The sequence below is a fragment of the Sinocyclocheilus rhinocerous genome, unplaced genomic scaffold, assembly GCF_001515625.1.
Source record: "Sinocyclocheilus rhinocerous isolate Xijiao unplaced genomic scaffold, SAMN03320098_v1.1 scaffold1615, whole genome shotgun sequence".
NCBI lineage: Eukaryota > Metazoa > Chordata > Actinopteri > Cypriniformes > Cyprinidae > Sinocyclocheilus > Sinocyclocheilus rhinocerous.
In genome coordinates this window covers 186,622-199,687 of record NW_015645292.1, presented here as the reverse complement: position 1 = coordinate 199,687, position 13,066 = coordinate 186,622, and the positions used below count along the sequence as shown (strand labels likewise).

The window sequence follows — 13,066 nt, the reverse complement described above, 5'->3', positions numbered from 1 at the left end:
TTTATCTAAAGCAAATTAAAGTTCACTCATAACGATGGTGATGGTATCAGACGGTGATACTATGGTATTTTTATATAAAATAATGACATTTTTAGTTAAAAATCAAGAACTAAAAAAAGTAACTAAAAATTAAAATGAAATATTTATTGATATTAATACATTGAAAATATTAATAATGCCATTTTTAGTTCAAAATCAAGAACAGCATGGCATTACCATCATGGCAGTGTCTAAAAAACACAGTTGTTAACCAAAAGCCATGGTAATACCATGGTACTGTATTGTATAAAATATATGTATATAAGAAGAAAAGAGAGAAAAAAAAAAAAATATATATATATATATATAAAATCTTATTTATATTTTATATTTTATCTTATATTTATATTTTATTTCAGCTGTGCCAAAGTATCTTTTCTCATTTTTTTTTGGAGTAACTTAAAATACTACAATAACTAAAATCAAAATCAAATATATAAAAAAAATTTGCATATAACATTTGCATATAAATTTGTATATAAAAATATGCATAAAACTAAAACTACATAGACATATAAAAAAAAAAACATGAAACAAAATTACAAAAAAGTAACTACAAATTAAAATGCAAACTGAAAATATAAAAATAAAAATGAACAGGACATTGGAAAAATGTATTAAAAACTATAATAATGTATCAGTGATATTAAAATAATATTTGTAAGGTGTGGTGAGTTACTAAAAACATACTTACATTTGTAGGTCATCCTAATTCTTTGCGCCAAAACCAGACGGTGAAATTTCCTGTTGAAACAAAGAGTTATTAGCATATATGCAAAACAAATATAGATCATATTCATGAGATGAGTGAAGTGACTGAATTGTTCGTCCTGAAAGACATGTTTCTAAAAACAGCAGTGTTGCTGTCATGGGACGGTTGGATGTATTGTGGATGTGTAACAGGAACACAGAAATCACTCTCATCAGTCTTTACGTTTATCTTTGAGCTCACCTTCATGCATATTTACTGCAACATCAACTTTCATGACCTGACACGCCACATCTGAGTAATATGCTGTGTGTCTAAAGATTAGTCTCCAAAACCATCCATATTAATGGGATTATAGTACAAAACAATATTAATAAACATGAAAAACACAGCCGTCAACAACGGCTGAGAAATCTACTACATGAGTGACAAAAATTACCTTCAAATACTTTCTGTAAATACTTTTGTGGTTCACATTTAAAAGTTCAAAAGTTTGGGGTCTTTTATTCATCAAGGATGCATTAAATTGATCAAAAGTGACAGAAAAGACGTTTATAATGTTACAAAAGATTTCTATTTCAAATAAATGCTGTTCTTTTGAACTTTCTGTTCATCAAAGAATCCTGAAATATAAAATGTATCTCGGTTTCCACAAAAATATTGGGCAGCACAACTGTTTTCAACATTGATAATAATCAGAAATGTTTGTTGAGCAGCAAATCAGCATATTAGAATGATTTCTGAAGATCATGTGACACTGAAGACTGGAGTAATGATGCTGAAAATACAGCTTTGATCACAGGAATAAATTACATTTGACAAAATATTACAATAGAAAACAGTTATTTTAAATTGTAATAATATTTCACAATATTACTGTTTTTATCGTATTTTTGATCACATAAATGCAGTCTTGGTGAGCAGAAGAGACTTTCAGAAGTGAGCATTACAAATTTTACAGATTCCAAACTTTTGAACAACCCAGACAAACACAACTAACACAACAAATATAACACATGCACAGAAAGAAATGATTGCTTACAATTGCCTTCTTGTGATATTTGTGTGTGTGTGTTTGTTTGCAGCCAGTCTTACTACATTCCTAATTAATCCAATCAATCTTCTCACAGACTTAATTGTGTCACGGATGCAAAAATGATTACAGGGTCAATGTGATGATAAGACAATCTCAGGCAAGACATCACACACACACACACACACACACACACACACACACACACAGCTTCTAGCTTGCGTTAATTGCTGTGTTGTTTTTTTTCTTCTATTTTTATTCTCTCATTCGCTTTGCCGATTCTTTAGTCTGCTTCAATGAGAGTAGAACAAGCAGGTTTGGAAAGTTCATTTCTATGAATTAAAATTTCTTCAGTCTTTCTGGACCCCAAAAATTACACTAAAAACAGTTTGGTGTAGGATTTAAATTTCACAAATAATTACAAAGAAACGGCAAGTAACACATTGAATTAAACATGAAATAGAAAGGCTGAAATGATAAAACGTACTCTAATAATCTGTTTATTTACAACTTCGAATTTTTTTTTTTTTTTTACAGTGTACCACTTCTCAAAGGAAACGCTCTTGTACTAAATGAAAAACCTTTGAATTATTAAAATAAAACATAATTTACATTTTAATGCACCACTTTCCCCATTGAGGATGTCTCCTGAAGGAGTTCATGTTTTCAGATTTAAGTTTCTATACAGTTGAGCTCAAAATGTGCTCACAAAACCCTTGAAATGTCCTGCTGTGTGCTGTGTGCAGCATGATGGATGATCTCATGTTCACATTACAGAAGGACACGTCTGAACATGAAGCCCTGTGGAGAACATCACAGCCTCCGCTCTGACATTTTAAGGCCATGCTCTATGAAGGCAGCAAGAAAAGTACGATCTACTACATTTTAATATTATAGAATATTTCATATTTATTTTTTGCATTAAAGTTCTATGCAATCATCAAGCGCTCTGGTATCTTCCATGAACGGCCACAGAAAAGCATCACACATCATTCGCATGCAGTGTAGTAGTGCGTCTGAATATTTCATGACAGCTGTCACGTCCTGTTAAAATGTTTGAGGGTTCGTCTAAGTCTTGATTTATTAAAGCAGAACCGCAATGTCTCGTTTGTTTGAAAGCGGCCAGATACTGAGCCTCTTAAAAACCAATTGGGCTTCGGCTGCGTTCAGTGACTCACTTCTTTCTACATGTATTACTCGGCTCCGTCAGGATACAGCGCTTTATTGAACTTGAAATAAACTGCAAACAATCCACGTCTTCAGGCTTTAGATGTTTAATGAGGCAGTTCAGAGCGCCTCTAATTGGTGTTTGGTGAGTTTTTTTGAGATAGCACTTTAATTTCTTTCTTTGAGCAGAATAAATGTAGTATACTGTATCTTTTACAGTGTTGAGTAAGTTTCTCAAAAAAATTAATCCACTACAAATGACTACTTCAAAATTGCAATTTGATTACATTACTGATTACTGCATTTAAAAAGTGATCAGATTACTAATTACTTTACTTTCAAGTTTACTTTACTTTTCAAGTTTTCAAACCTAAAAAATACACTACAAAGTCAAACTCATGGTTCTTTCAGTAATTTAATATTGACTGAAAAATCACATAAATATCAAAACAGCAACTTGAACGATCACTTGCATCTTCTCCTGACTTCAACTTAAAATGTTCCATAATTTTTGATTATACAGATAAGAGAAATGCATCATTTGAAACTGTAAAGGGTTTGTGCTTTTGTAAAATAAAGAAAACAAACAGGATGTGCTTTCTGCCGTCTCGGTCTCTGTGAACTTCTTTCTGAAACGCGTCACAAAAATGAACGAAAACTCAGCGAATACTTGACGCACAGACATGAGAAATATATCTATAATCTATAATCTATCTATAGAAAGTGTCTATTTTTAAATGTTGTACGACTCGTCTGCATTTTAGCTCGCATTCTCCGGTGATTCATTAAAGGGCATACTGACGCGCAAAACATGATTTTAAAATGCATTTACTTCATAGTTTTTCTTAACACTGCATAACTTAAGTAACAATTTTATTGACATTAGTAACTGTAATCAAATTAAATAAATTAAAAATGCATTGTAATGCGTTACATTTTATATATATTTAATTTGATTACAGTTACCCAACTCTGATCTACTAACAGTAATTTCGAACATTTTGTGCTCATCTCCAACTTTGATCAATCAGAAAGTGGATTTCTTTTCAAAATGTTTGCAAAAGTTTTCAAATCCCTGCTGTGACCCACAACATCTCCGGCTCCTGAATTCATGCCAGACTCTCGCTGACATGAAAACACTTCTCCTCCTGACCTCCTCCCACATCTGTCCTGAATCTGTGCTCAGCTTAAAAGAGTTGAGCTAGTTTGAACTTTGGCCCCTGCTGATATCATATTTGGCCAAATTAAACTGCTCTGCAGGGAATAAAACCACCTTTTTTGTTTTCATTTGTTCTAATGATCACGGAACTGTAAGCAAATCACCATCTCTGAGTATTTTGGTTTAACTAGTCCTATTATATCAGCCGGAAGGGTTTGCGCTCCACGCTTGGGTTCTTTCATACACTTCAGACCTACATTGAGCCACTATAAGTTTGTAATAATGAAAGGGAAGCTCACTAACCTCACTGACATTCCAGTCAGCATTTACACTGATAATTCATCCAAAGATTAATATTTACTCCCCCATGTTATTCCACATCCGTATGACTTTAAGATAGTTTGAAAAATGTGTGTGTGTGTGTGTGTGTGTGTGTTTTGTCCATACAATTAAAGTCAACTAGGTCCAGTGTTGTTCTGAACTTCACTGACCTTCATTATATGGACAAAAAACACTTAAAAACTATCTTAATTGCAAAAAGTGATTGTCCAGTGATTTTGTTTTCCAGTACAAATACCTAAACATTCTTAAATCAAGATACATTTGTTTGGGATGCAAAATATTAAGTTCTATTTTTTTGAAATATGAATCAAAATTAAGTGAGCTTAAGCATAAAACAAGAAAAAAAATCTACCAAAGGGGAAAGAAAAATAAAATAAATTCAAAGGGAAAACTAATTTATTTTTCTTATCCCAATGGCAGTTATTTTTTCTTGTTTTAAGCATAACTCACTTCATTTTGATAAAAATTTCAGAAAGCAAGACTTTTTTTTTGCATTGATTCATCTGTGTCCTGCAGGAAAAAAAGAAAATCACACAGGTTTGGAAAGACATGGGGGTGAGTAAATTATGACACTTTTGAATTGCAAGAATTTTGGAAAATGTCATCGTTGTGTGGCATCCAACCTTTTTCTCTAATCACATTCAATCAAACATGCAAACTCTGCAGATTCAGTAGCAGTACAGGAAACACCAACAGATTATTTGAGAATAATGTTCATTTGGAATCAATGCAGATACTCAAGAACCATTAAAAGAACTAAATATCATGAAAATCTAGTATTTTTTATGGAACATTTTTTTAAATAAGAACCAGCTCTTGATTCCATCCCTGTGGTTAAAAGATCAAACCAGTGTCACCTCCAGGTGCAAAAACTCCTGCATGATCCTAAATGATCAACTGGCCTCCATTAAGCACAATCGCCCTGCTGCAGGCTCTTCATGACCTATGATATATTGAGAAACAGACCCTCTTCTGTCTTGTGTCCTGGTTAAGGCTCTAGTTATATTACGTCTAAATCACAAAGCTGCAGCCCGACTCACATTCACCCTCCAGAATCTCTTTGTTCTGGTCTCTGGTGCCTGTAGAGATATCAGTCGAGTCATTCCTGGCCTGCGGTGCGTTAACAATCCTGATACCTACAGGACAAGATCAAATAATACAACCCTGCCTGGCTGTCTTATTTCATCTCTCTCACCACATAGCTCAAATATCCTGATTAAGGAACGCTAACTTCTACACAGATTCATCAGCTTGCATGCTGGTATATTATTGTGGTATCACTGGGTTTTGATTGATGCGTTAGTTTAGGGTTGGTAAAATTCTTCATGCTTTTGAAAGAAGTCTCTTCTGCTCACCAAGGCTAAATAGGCTAAATAAAAAAATTCAGAAAAATAGTGTGAAATATCATTACAGTTGAAAACAGCTGTTTTCTATGTGAATAAAATTGCTGTGATGCAAAGCTAAATTTTCAGCGTCCTTACTCCAGTCTTCAGTGCCACATGATCCTTCAGAAATCATTCTATTTTTTGTGGAAACCATGGTTTATTTGAAATAGAAATATTTTATAACATTATAAATGACTTCTGATCAATTTAAGGCATGCAATGCATTAAAAAAAATCTTATTGACCCATTTTATGCTGTAGGTCAAAGGTCTCTATACACAAAAATAGCTGCAAAATGCCATCTAAGTTTAAGAGTAGTTCTCAAATTCCCCTCAGATGAAGAATAAACGGCATTCTGAGTAATAAGAGCAAAAGATCTGTTTACTCAGAAGAGATTCTGCTGTAATCTCATTTAGAATCCATGTCAGTCTGTCACAGAAGATTGAGAATACTGTAGACAGGCGGGTTTAAATTAATAGTCCTAGCATTAAAAAAAAAACACATGAAAGAGAGATTAAATGAAGAGCTGAAATATCATTGTGGTCTCTTCTGCTGTATCTAAAGGGATTATTTGTGATCACTACAAGCCCGGATCAGACTGACTCCGGGTTAAGCTGGAAGACAAAACCAGAAGAGAATGAATCAGCCTACTGACAGAGACCATTGATGTAACACTAGTATTAACGTAAAACTGTTTTTTAACAGCATATATGACTATTCGTCATTTCTAGTTCCAAACCAGATGGCTCTTTTCTAAATTCAAAGTCAGATGGATAAACATCATCTCTAGTCACTGTCCCTCCACAAGAGCCTTCAGTAAGCTTTGCACTCATCCATATTAAAGTCTGTTATTTTATATTAGAATTTCTTTCGGTCTATTTGATCAGAAAACACGACCTGGATTCACACCTGCATCATCTACATGGGCAGCACAGTGGTCAACGTGTCTGAACCACATGCATCTAATAAAATTTCTAAAATAATGCAATAAAAATAAAATAAAATAAAATATATGGCTATATAATAATTACTATTTTTATTATTATTACTACTATTATTATTATTAGTAGTAGTAGTAGTAGCAGTGTATATTTTATATGACTGAAAAAAAAAAATATTAATAATAATAATAATAATAATAATAATGTTTTCAACCAGGTAGTCCCACCACAAACTCTACACTACTGGTATAATCAGAAGTTGACATGCGTCATGCATACAAGTGTCACACTGATTCATAAACTAGTATATGAGAAAGTAGGGCTGCATGTTTTGGGGCAAAAAATCAAATTGAAATTTTTCTGAAAAAAAAAAAACATTGTAATTGTGATTTTAAAATGCAATAGAGAAAATAGGTTTGCTGTACTTATTTGTAGGGCTGCGTGATTTGGACAAAATTTTGTGATTATATATCAATATGGCTATAAAACAATAATAATAATAATAATAATTATTATTGTTATTATTATACAGCCATATAAAATATATTACTACTTATTATTATTATTATTATTATTATTATTTTTGTCATATAAAATATACACTACTAGTAATAACAGTAATAATAATAAAAATAATAATTATTATATAGCCATATAATATAATAAGAATTATTTTTATTATTATTATTACTATTTATAAAAACAAGCAGCACAGATATTTATTTAATTAAATTGCAGTCATATTGTGATTTCAGTTTTTATTCGATTAATTGTGCAGCCCTATTAAGTATTAAAAAAATTAAACACGCCATGTAATTGCATTAATATTACACGGAGAAATGTGTGCTGTTTAATACAATATGCATTACTATAGCAAGGGATGAAAATAATCGTTAGATAACTACTTTCATATTGCTTCTGCAAAAAAAAGCGTTATTATGTATTTAATTTTGTGCAATGTAAACAAAATGTTTATTCAGTTTTTTTCTTTTTTAAAGAGTGCAACTTTTCAATGTTCACAAAAGTGAGAAAAACCAAAAGAGCACATGCGTTTTTCAAGTGTTTTTAAGTGGTGCATGAACCAAATGACACGCAGAGTCACTTCATCAGTCTAACACTAACAACACAACACAACTACCAGTGATGAAGACTTCACTCGGACTAATAACTGCATGAACTGACAGTATCCCTGCTATCGTCCCACTGCATCTGAGCTGATTTAATGCTGTTTAAAGGCCTCTATTGCTGGCAGAAGAGATACCTGTCATCCTTCCCTTGCGGTCAATCTCATTTCATCCAGTATCCCAAGAGCCTTTGTTCTTCTCACCACCTTCTCGTGGCATAAACTCACATGAAGACTTTCTAGCTGCAATTACTGCTTCTAAATTATAATTGAAACCAGCAACACGGCTACAGATATTTTCAATTATCATCATAGATGCCATAAGGTGCACAGGGACACATCTATGACAATTATAGTGGTTCCTGTCAGAGTGCGACTCGTGGTTAAATCAGCACAAACTACAGCCGCTCACACATCAACCTGAATCATAATTAAATAGCAATTGCACATTCTCCAACAACATGAGCGTATAAACAATGAATCTTAATATGCAAGTTTATTTTAATAGAGTCTGCACGAGCAAAAGTGGAATTTTGTTACACAGTGTTGGAAAGCTGCACTAGCAAAAGCTTGGGGCTGGTAAGATGTTTTTGAAAGGTCATCAAGGCTGCATTTATTTAATCAAAACAATACAGTAAAAACAGTAATATTATGAAATATTATTACAATTTAAAATAGCTGTTTCCTATGTGAATATATTGTAAACTGTAATTTATTTCTGTGATGCGCAGCTGTATTTTCAGCATCATTACTGCAGTCTTCAGTGTCACATGATCTTCAGAAATCATTCTAATATGCTGATTTGCTCCTCAAGAAACATTTCTGATTATTATCAATGTTGAAAACAGTTGTGCTGCACAATATTTTTGTGGAAACTGTGATACATTTTATTTTTCAGGATTCTTTAATGAATAGAAAGTTCAAAAGAACAGCATTTATTTAAAATAGAAATCTTTTGTAACATGATAAATGTCACTTTTGATCAATTAAATGCACTTTTTGGAAATAAAAATATTAATTTATTTAATAAAAAAAAAAGTACTGACCCTAAACTTTTGAATAGTAGTGCACTTCAAAACAAGATATTTATATTTTAGTGTAGGTAAACTACAATCAACCTAAAATTACAGATGTTATTTTAGGTACTTAAGAAAACGTAGCTAAATAGGTTTTATATTAATAGCACAACATTATAAAATTAAATAAAACAATATTAAAAAAATAACTTGTTTTCACAATCAGCATTTATCAGGAATGGTCTCAGATTTACACTTAATACAAATGAATAAAAGTAGCAGAAACATAAAAAAAAAACTATCAAACAAAATGAACAGGAACATTTAACTAAATTTCTCTATAAAATTGCCTTACAAATACCCACATATTTATGAATTATACTGATATGGTTCATATTCGAACTTAACAGCTTGCCAAAATCATTCCCAGCGCTACATCAGCAACAGAGATTGTGTGTTTGATCGGTTTAGTTGTAAATCTGGGTGCACAATACAGTCTGATCAAACTGTTCTGTTACGCTACACAGCTACTTCCTAGGAAAAATAGCTTGTTAGAGCAAATACTTCTGTCAAGCTCCTGAAAAGGTTAAGTTAATAATATCACTACTTTTGAACCTACACATTTACTCCACAGCACCTCATGAATCAAGCCACGAGAGAAGAAATGAGTTTGCCACACATAACGCGGACTGTGAGCCAGACGCCTGGATTCATGTGTCTGCGAAGATGGATAGCTGCTTGTGAGGAAACATGAAAACTGAATGGAAGGGAAGGAAGATAAATGGACGCAATCAAAAGCGCTCTACGTCTCCACAGACTAGCACTGTATAGTTGAGTCAAACACCGGAAACGAGCTTCAGGAGGTTTTGCCATCAACACTGCAAAAAATGATTTTCTTACACAGTATTTTTGACCTTTTTTCCAGTACAAATATCTAAACATTCTTAGATCAAGATACATTTGCTTGAAAAGCTAAATTCTTAAGGAATTAAGTCTTGTTTTCTGAAAGAAAAAATAAACAAAAAACATCAAAATTAAGTGGGTTTATACATAAAACCCGAAAAAATATCTTCTGACCCCATCGGTGGATTTTTTTCTTGTTTTAAGTATAAACTCACTTCATTTTGATTTATTTATCTTTTTTCAGAAAACAAGACTTTATATCCTGTCATTTTGCTTCTCAAGTAAATATCTCGATTTAAGAATGTTTAGATATTTTAGTCAAAAACAAGACAAACATTTTTGTTTAGAAAATCATTTCAATTCCAGCAGAATCACGGTGGTTATTACAATTATTATATATATATATATAAAAAAAACATTAAAAACGTTACTTGAAATAAAATAAATTATATATAAAAAACTTAACTCATTTTATTTTAGCAACATTTCTTATTTTCATTTAATCTGACTTGGTGTACTAAAATAACAAAAACAAAAACTGAAATAAAAATGAATAAAAACTATACAGATATATTTAAAAACAACAAAAACTAATAAAAAAATTACAAAAATACAACAAAATTACAAAAACTTTAACTAAAATTAACAAAGCAGAAAATATAAAAAGTATTTTTTCAGAGAATTAGGATTTGGGGATGACTTCAGCGTGCATGTTGTTTTATGGTATCTGTCCACACACACGTCCAGAGCAATTACAGCGTAACCCAGAGGACATCATTGTTCAGCAGCAGGTCTGCACATGCAATACCCGACCGAGTCCCTCTGAAAAATAAAATGCAGCACCTGCATGTCTGACTGATCACTTTTAAAGGAACAGTTCAGGAATAGCACATAAAAATGACAATTTTCTCATCAGTTACTCGTGCATATGTAGTTTGCACCCTCAGGTCATCCAAGATGTAGAGGAGTTTGTTTCTTCATAAGAACAGATTTGGAGAAATGTAGCATTGCATCAGTTTCTCAGCAATGGATGCTCTGCAGTGAATGGGTGCCGTCAGAATGAGAGTCCAAACAGCTGATAAAAACATCACAGTAATCCACAAGTAATCCACAGCACTCCAGTCCATCAGTTAACATCTTGTGAAGCCAAAAGCTGCGTGTTTGTAAGAAACAAATCCATCATTACGATGTTTAAACCATCACTTAACTGATGGACTGGAGTGCTGTGGATTACTTGTGGATTACTGTGATGTTTTTATCAGCTGTTTGGACTCTCATTCTGACGGCACCCATTCACTGCAGAGCATCCATTGCTGAGAAACTGATGCAATGCTACATTTCTCCAAACCTGATGAAGCTACAAACTTATCTACATCTCGGATGGCCTGAGGTTGAGCACATTTTCAGCAAATTTTCATTTTTAGGTGAACTATTACTTTAATACAACGTTATAATATAACTTTCTTTCCCACTTTTTTTTTTAAACTTGCGTAAAATGTGTAAAATCAAATGCATGTATATTCAAGACAGTCTATGAAAAAAATCTTAATATCTTACGCATTGCTGCTTCGAGTAAATTTATTTTGAGTTTAGATTACAACGGAAAAAGAAAAAAAAGTCTGTTATAATGAAAGTGCATTGAGTCATATGGATAACTTTTAAGGTGAGTTTTCTATAATTTTTTTTGTTCAACAAAAAAGAAAATGTCAAGTTTGAAGGAAATTATTTACATTTTTCTGAGTGGACTGACCCTTGAAGGCTAGAGTGGATTATATATGAAATGTATAAATGTCAAAATATTTCCACCATCATGAATGAAAGCCGTCTAAAATTAAAGTAATTGTTTTAATTTCAAAGACCAGTTAAGAACTTTATACAAAGTACCATAGCCATCAAACAAAGATCAATGCTTCTCAGAATCTGTGTCAATATTTCATTAAATGGTGACTTTGTTGTTTTTGGCTGACTTCCATCGGTCTCTGCCAGCTCTTAATCAGCCAAATTGCCTGTAGTTGTCAGTCACTGGGTTCCCTTCAGCAGTGTTTATGATCTTGTAAATCAGTAATGTTGAAGAGGATTGTGGGCAGAGAAAGACAGAAAAAGACCTCCATCTCTGGTAACATGCCATCAGGAGGAAGGATGTTAGTCTGTCAGGTTTAACAGCAGCAGTGACTAAGCAGAATAAAGCCCAAGATCAGCGGCTTCTTCCTGCTGCGTGACTCAGTTCTGGTGAGGAGGTTTCAGCAAGGAGATCTATATACAGAGCGACTGCCTGGCAAACTGCAACACAATGCAGAAGGGCTGAAAACAAGGCTTTCATAATGGCAGATTCAACACAAGGATTGGAAAATTTGTCTGTTCACAAACTGTGCTCCAGTATAGCTGTGTGACATTAGCTTTGCCTATTTATCCGTAACAAACAAATACATTTGCAAATGCAAAAGTGAAAATAAAGAGATCATAGAGACATATGCCGAACATAAAGTAAATATTAACCCAACAACCAACTGGAAAAAATTCACACCCTAGCAACCACATAGTGCAAAGTTTTGCCATAACAAGCACTCACATTTTCTTCAAAACAAGTATTTTACTTGTTTTCCAGTCAAAGTATCAAAATTCCTAAAAACAAGATACATTTATCTGAAAAGCAACAATGCATAAGATATTAGGATTAGTTTTTATTGATTGTATCTTTACTACAATATGTTAATATTATAATATTTTTTCCACTTGTTTTTAACTGGTTTACACTTAAAACAAGTCAAAATACATGTATATTCACAATAAATAAAGTCTTAAAGGGGTCATATGACGTTGCTAAAAAGAACATTATTTTGTGTATTTGGTGTAATGAAATGTGTTTATGCGGTTTAAGGTTCAAAAAACACATTATTTTCCACATTCTGTACATTATTGTTTCTCCTCTATGACCCGCCTTTCTGAAACGTGTCGATTTTTACAAAGCTCATCGGTCTGAAAAAGCGAGGTGTACTCTGATTGGCCAGCTATCCAGTGCATTATGATTGGCCGAATACATCAAGCATGTGACGGAAATGTTACGCCCCTTAACATACTGTGATGCCCTGTCCGGCCGGAGCGACGAGACAAAAACATTAAAACCCATTATAAACGAGGCATTTGTTGCATCCAGTGGGGACATAATTACGGATTATAATGACTTATACTGTCTTTTTACACGTTGCGTATCGCGCCGCGTAAACATAAAACCATGTCTGAATTTGTGATC

General features: G+C 32.9%; 1 protein-coding gene across 1 annotated transcript in view; it reads right to left on the bottom strand.

Annotated features, from left to right (window-relative positions):
• LOC107705865 (disks large-associated protein 4-like) overlaps nt 1-13,066 on the bottom strand; it is a 120,944-nt gene that overhangs the window by 40,445 nt on the left and 67,433 nt on the right. The window contains exon 2 of the mRNA XM_016509371.1: nt 734-783. The gene's annotated coding sequence lies outside the window, so the exon portion shown is untranslated. The remainder of the gene's footprint in view (nt 1-733; nt 784-13,066) is intronic.